The following is a 7,885-nucleotide window of genomic DNA, read 5'->3' as shown; positions in this document are numbered from 1 at the left end:
GCAACTGGGGCTGTGGTAGCATTTTCTGTGCATCGCTGACAACATAAAATGTAGGCAAGTAACATCAGAATTAAGTCTATTTCTGAAAGCAACCCAAAAGGCTAAATATAACTAAAACCTGTTGAAAAAAAAAATGTTTTTGTCCCTACACATGAGACGCCAACTGTTGATTATAATTGACAGGTTTCAGTCACACAATTCAGCAAAACTGAATGCATACTTGTGGTATGGAAGGGATGTTCACAATGTAAAAAAATCAAGCACATAACCTCAGCCCATAAACCCTCCAAGTGTTTACTGGATAAACCAGCAAACTCCTGTATTCTGTGCTGGCACTAATCAAAGTTGAAATTGCTCACTTCCCTAGATCAGAAATAAAAAATCAAATCATGAACTTGTTATGGATCTCTGCTTCCCAAAATGCCCAAGTTATCAAAATAATAAAAGTATTATTCTATTATTGAATAGTGTAGCTGAAAATTTCCCAATTGCCACTTTTTCTCCATTTTTGTAGCACATATAAATTTGAAAAAAGCGATCAACGGGTTTTACTGTCTGAAAATGGTAGGTCTGAAAACATCACCTTTTCCTGAAAGAAATGACTGGTGAAAAATAATTTTTCTATGCAAAAGAATCAAGAAAAAGCCGAGGTTTTTCAATACAAACAAATGTACTAAAAAATCCTAACCCTGCTTATACTCGAGTCAATGGAAAAAAAAAAAAAACCTTTTGTATTAACCTTTCTGACGCCTCCCGCATGTCTTCATCTTCTGCTCCCCTTGCGGTCCCGTTGCATACACCATTATGTCAGCCGCTTGCTGGGGGCCATCGGCACAGACTATGATGTCAGTGAGCAGATGACGTCATGGTGTATGCAACGGGACTGCAAGGGGAGCAGAAGCTGAAGAAAGAGGACCTGCAGGGAGAGTCCGAAAGGTTAGTACAGTGTTTTTTTGTTTTGTTTTTGTGCAGGGGGCTGCTGGCTATATACTAGAGAGACTGTGACCAATGAATTTCCCACCCTCGGCTTATACTCGAGTCAATAGGCTTTCCCAGTTTTTGTGTTTAAAATTAGGTACCTTTTGCTTTTACTCAAGTATATGGGGTATATAATTTTTTTTTTTCCTAAATCTTCTATTAAAACATAATAAAACCTATAGAGATTTGGAATAATTCATGACTGTGCTAACCCAAATAATTAAGAGGAAGTATAAATTTGAGCACACAGCGTAAGACAGAAAAAAAGAGCTTCCAAGAAAGCGATGCAAATGTGTTTTTTCTGTCAGTTTCACTGCTTCTTAGAATACAGCATGGACTATTAAATAGTCATCAGAAAGTAATATTTGTTATACAGAAAACAAGCCCAAGTTATTGATTGAAGGTGAGGAGTAAAAAAATGGAAACTCAAAAATGAAAAAGCACTAAAGATTTAAGAGATTAAGAATAAAACTGGAGTGCGGAAAGGTGTATCTTACCTAAGAGTACTATTTGTTTAGTTGTCAAAATGCTGGTGACAGGTTCCCTTTAAGCATTATTTATTTTGATATATTCTGCATGAGGCAGGTTTCAATCAACTGGAAGCAATACCTTACAGCAGTGATGGCGAACCTTTTAGATACAGAGTGCCCAAACTGCAACCAAAACCCACTTTTATGTTGCAAAGTGCCAACATAAAAATTTGAGCAGTAACCTATTGCTGTATGCTGTACCATAAGTTTCAATCGTATTGGCGTCCTGAGGACACCAATACAATAGAACGCTGGAGACATTTGGATTGTAGTTTACCTCCAGGGTCCCCTGAAGAGGAAGAATCAGGGGACCCAAAGCAAGGGTTTCAACGATTATCCATCTCTGTACATACCTTCTCCCTCCTCCTGTAGTCCTGGCAGCCAAGTAGGTGTGACTTTAATAAAGCACTGAGCATGGCGCGTCCTGGGCTGTCTTGGACTGCAGGAGGAAGCCTTGAGTCCTATCTGGTAAATCTGTGCTGGGTGCCCACAGAAAGGGCTCTGAGTGCCACCTCTGGCACCCGTGCCATAGGTTCGCCACCACTGCCTTACAGAATCCGAGGTATGGTACAACCATGTAGATGTACGTGGGTGCCTTGTTCCAAATCTGTGTATATGAGCGCACATAAAGCATCCATAACGGCCACACTTTGAGGTGCTAAGAGACAATAGGACCTTTTTTGGCCTATTTCTTCTAGAAACCGACTACAGGAATCAAAAATAATGTAGTTATAGAGCTATACACCATATCTATGGCCAAGTGATACATTATCAGACTTGCATGTTAATGGCCTAGTGGCCACATAATCAGATTTCCTTTACAAGATCTATGGCCTATTGGTCACATGATTATACTTTTATAACCATGGTTTACGGCTCACTTGATTAGACTCCCATAGCAGTGGTCATATGATCAAAATTCCATACCAAGGGCCAAGTGGTACGTGATCAGACTTCCATATCAATGGCTCAATGTTCACGTGATCAGACTTCCTTATTAATATCTATGGCCAAGTGGTCACATGATCATACGTTTATATCCATGGTCTATTGCTTACTTGATCAGACGTCCAAATCAATGGCCGGGTGATCTCACAATAAGACTTCCATATCGATGGTCTAGTTGCACATGATCAGACTGCCATATCAATATCAATGACCAAGAGGTCACAGGATCAGACTTTTATATTTATGGTCTAGTGCTCACTTGATTAGACTTCCTTATAAATAATAATTATAATTCCTTTGTGTATATAGAGCACACAGATTTTGCAGCGCTACACAGAGCATGACAAATCAGTCCCTGTCCCCAATGGGGCTCACAATGTAATCAATTTACCAATATGTTTTGGAGTGTGGGAGGAAACACACAGAGAGAACATACAAACCTTTTGCAGATGTTGACCCTGGGACGTGAACCTAGGTCCCCAGAACTGCAAGGCTGTAATGCTAAATGCTAAGCCACCGTGCTGCCCACAATGGCTGAGTGGTCGTATGATCAGACTACCATGGCCTTGTGATCACATGATCAGACTTCCATATCAATGGCCTAGTGGTCACATGATTCCATTCCATATCAATAGTCAAGTGGTCATATGATCAGACTTCCATGTCAATCAGTGGCCAAGTGGTAACAGGGATCAGACTTTTATATTAATTGTATAGTGCTCACTTGATAAGACTTCCATATCAACTGCCTAGTCGTCACATGATTAGAATTCCATATCAATGGCCTAGTGGTCACATGTTCAGACTTCCATATCAATAGCCTAGTGGTCACATGGTTAGAATTCTATATCAATGGCCTTGTGGTCACATGATTAGACTTCCATATCAATGGCCCAGTGGTCACATGATCTGACTTCCATATTTATGGCCTAGTGGTCACACAATAAGAATTCCATATCAATAGCCTAGTGGTCACATTATCAGACTTCCATATCTATGGCCTAGTGGTCACACGATCAGACTTCCATATTAATGGCCTAGTCGTCGGATAATCAGACTTCCATATCAATTGCCCAGTGGTCACATGATTAGACTTCCATACCAATGCCCTAGTGGTCACAAATCAGACTTCCATACCAATGCCTTAGTGGTCACATGATTAGACTTCCATACCAATGCCTTAGTGGTCACATGATTAGACTTCCATATCAATGGCCTAGTGGTCACATGATCAGACTTCTATATCTATGGCCTTGTGGTCATATGATCAGAATTTTATTTTAATGGCCTAGTGGTCAAATAATCAGACCACCATATCAGTGGCCCAGGGGTCACACAATTCGAATTCAATATCAATGGTCTTGTGGTCACATGATCAGACTTCCATATCAGTGGCCAAGGGGGTCACACGTTTAGAATTCCATATCAATGGCCTTGTGGTCACATGATCAGACTTCCATATCTATGGCCTAGTGGTCACACAATCAGACTTCCATATTAATGGCCTAGTCGTCGGATAATCAGACTTCCATATCAATTGCCCAGTGGTCACACGATTAGAATTCCATATCAATGGACTAGTGGTCACAAATCAGACTTCCATACCAATGCCTTAGTGGTAACATGATTAGACTTCCATACCAATGCCTTAGTGGTCACATGATTAGACTTCCATACCAATGCCTTAGTGGTCACATGATTAGACTTCCATATCAATGGCCTAGTGGTCACATGATCAGACTTCTATATCTATGGCCTAGTGGTCATATGATCAGAATTTTATTTAAATGGCCTAGTGGTCAAATGATCAGACTTCCATATCAGTGGCCCAGGGGTCACATGATTCGAATTCCATATCAATGGTCTTGTGGTCACATGATCAGACTTCCATATCAGTGGCCAAGGGGTCACACATTTAGTATTCCATATCAATGGCCTAGTGGTCACATAATCAGACTTCCATATCAGTGGCCAAGGGGTCACACGTTTAGAATTCCATATCAATGGCCTTGTGGTCACATGATCAGACTTCCATATCCATGGCCCAGTGGTTAACTCACAACATTTCATGAGGGTGCGGGTGTGACTTAGTCCTTCGCTTTTGCCACCGTATGGTTGAATAGTTCTATTGACTTCAGGATGAAGGAGTTGTGGAACCTCATGGTACGATATACACCTGGCGATAGCGATAACTTCTGTTGCTCCGTTGCTGCAGTAGCATGTCGTGTAGTGGGTGGCTGCCATTATTCACAATAGCATCAAATTTCCTAAGGCATCTGGTTTGCCAGACTTCCTCTAGTGGATGCAGCGTCTCCGCAACAGTGATTTTAGCCTCTCCGGATGACCTTGTTGAGTCGGTTCTTTTCTCTACTGTTTAAGCCTCCTCCCCAACAGATTTTTAATATTAGGGTGGAGATTTGGAATGACCTCAGCTTCCTCAACAAGTGAAACCCGGCCATCGCCTTTCCGCATAACCAGTCGATATTGGTCTTCCATTCAAGCCTGTCATAAATGTGCACCCCCAGGTACTTATAGGTGTTGACTTGATCTATTTCTCGCCTGTTTATCCTAATTGGCACTGCAACCGTTTTTTGTTCCTCTTGACCATCTCCTTTGTTTTTTTGACATTGATCACTAGATTTTTGCTTTCACTCCACTTAATAAAGTCGCTGATGGTATTTCTGTTTTCCTCACGTTGATACAACCGACAATAACCGAGTCATCCGAAAATTTTTGCAGGTGGCAGGAGATAGAGTTTTATCTGAAGTCCGAAGTGTAGCGGGTGAAGAGAAAGGGGGACATTATAGTCCCTTGTGGTGCCCCACTGTTGCTGATGACTGTATTGGAGCGGATGTTTCCTATTTGGACGTACTGTGGTCGGTTCCGCAGGTAGTCATAGGTCCGTTTGGTGAACTCTGTCCTTGGACAATGGCCTGAGTGCCCGCAGAAAGGGCTCCGAGTGCCACCACTGCCCTATAAGGTATGTTTAGGGGTTTAACAGGTGTCCCGCTGGTGACAGGTTCCCTTTAAATGTTATATGTTTTGTATGGCATTGTCATATTTTGTATTTTTTTGTATTATATATGAAATCAATAATATTATTTTTAAACATTACTTGATATAAAACACCTCAGTCTAATATCCCTTCATATACTGAACATGAGCTTTCTAATTACATTTGGTTTATTATAAATTAAAGGTACACACTTGACCTTTTGGTGTGACAAATTTATTTGCAGATTTCTATGAAGTGATGAAAGTATAACACAACTTGTGTAATGTAGTAATTCTGCTGGATATGTCTTTCCTACTTAGTACATAATAAGGGCAATCACTTTCCTATACAGTCTAATCATATCCCATCCCAGATATCAACCTTTTGTTTCCTTTCTGGTATCCATGGTAACAAAACACAATGTTTAAGCTTGTCCTTTAGTATTTTAGTTGGATATAATGTCCTACTTTCACACCATTATCATTTAGAACAGTGTTGACCAGGTCTCTTAATTTCTACAATGTCACTTTTACGCAATGGAACATGGATTCACTTTGGGTAATCTACAATAATCAGCAGTGCAATGTGGTGGGGATATGGGGGAACCCATACCACCTCAAATAGGGTATGAAATGTGCTTTCTAGGATTCTCTCTTTTGTGTGAAATCTCACTCGTTTACCTATAAAAATTCTCCTACCAAGTCCAGATTGACTTTTCTCCCACCATTTTCACGCTGGGAGAGTCAAGTTCAGCAGCTGAAAGGGTAGTTTCACTGAAGAAGTCCCTATCTTTGATTCTATAGTACCTGGAAACATACTGCTGTTTTATTAAAGATAAGAATTTCACCTTTCAGATTATCAGATCATTATGGTTGTATGAGATACAGAACCAGAGACAGGCATTATTTCCAACTATGTCTTTAACTTCTTAACAATAAACATAATGTAATCCGAAAGATGAGATCAGTATCTTTAAAATTGACACAAAAAAGCATATGTCTAGGTACTATAAAATGGAAAATAGGGATTTCCACAACCACTAAACTTGACTCATCTCCCATAAAAATTTTGGGTGGGTGAGAAATATTCCCCGGATTCCTTCACTTTGAAGGAGATTTTTATAGGTAAACAGGTGAGATTTCATTCAAAAGAGAAAATTCGAGAAAGGACATTTATAATAATAATATAATAATAATCTTTATTTATATAGTGCCATCAAATTCCGTAGCGCTTTACAAATCATAGGGGACATATACAACTATATTACATTACAAAGAACAAACAGTCATATGGAACAATAGGAGTGAGGGCCCTGCTCACAAGAGCTTACAGACTATGAGGATGAGGGGGTGACACAAGAGGTTGTATAATGGTCCAGCCATTCTTTATAAGGGAACAATATAAAATTCATCCCCTACCTGAGGGGGACTAGTAGTTTAGTGGGGTAAGAGCTGGTGACAGGTTCTCTTTAAAGAACCTGATGGAAATTTCTGCATGTTGCCTAAAACTACATTCACACAAACCTGTGGGGGACATATATACAGCTGGCTTATATACAACTATATAGAAACTAAGCCAATTTACACATAACGGTAGATCTTTATTGAAATTGTATACAAAACATAAGTACAAAAAAACAATCTGCAGGTACACATCTACACATGGGAGTGGTAGTGAGAAACCACCACATCAGAATATCACATTTTATATAAAAAAATATCAAAAAATTGTATATTGATGGGCTGTTTATTTAATACATTAATTTCTTGTGAACATGACTTTAAGGCTACATTCACATGATGTATGCCCGCCGTACCGTATACTACATGGGACCTTGAGCTAGCAAATTTGTGGATCACTCACAGCCCGCATAGAGGTCTATTATGCACAGTTTCAATGCGGTGATAACGCTGTGTCTTACTGCACCGTGACAAGACAGACAGCCACACCACAAATTATAGAGCTAATACTGCTAATTTTACTGCTAATATTGTGTCGGCTCAGCTCCCATGAGGATGTGAGGGGTGACCAGCACTCATAAGATAAAGTCAGACAAGATAACTGCTTGTAAAGCTTTGCTGGCACCATCCTTGCTGACATAATGGGGCTTATTTACTAAGGGTCCTGTGGACGCATTTTCGGATTTTGGCGCATCGGCTTTTCGCATAAGAAATTGGGGGGGGGGGGGGGCGATGCGAAGCATTCGGACTGAGCGCAGGATTTTTGCATTTAAATTTGTGTCGCAAGCCAAGCACTCACATACACCAGGAAGAAGAAGGTGAACTCCGGCAGACCTGGTTGGGACAGCCTAGTGACATCATCTGCCAGCCATTCACAAAAACGGATGACATACGGATGATGCATGGACAGTTTTTGTGGGCGTAAGACCCAGTAAAGTATCACACAATGATGACACACTACTGTCTACAAACAT

Source organism: Engystomops pustulosus, chromosome 4 (genome assembly GCF_040894005.1).
Source record: "Engystomops pustulosus chromosome 4, aEngPut4.maternal, whole genome shotgun sequence".
In the NCBI taxonomy this organism is placed as follows: domain Eukaryota; kingdom Metazoa; phylum Chordata; class Amphibia; order Anura; family Leptodactylidae; genus Engystomops; species Engystomops pustulosus.
Note: the sequence above shows the minus strand (reverse complement) of the source record.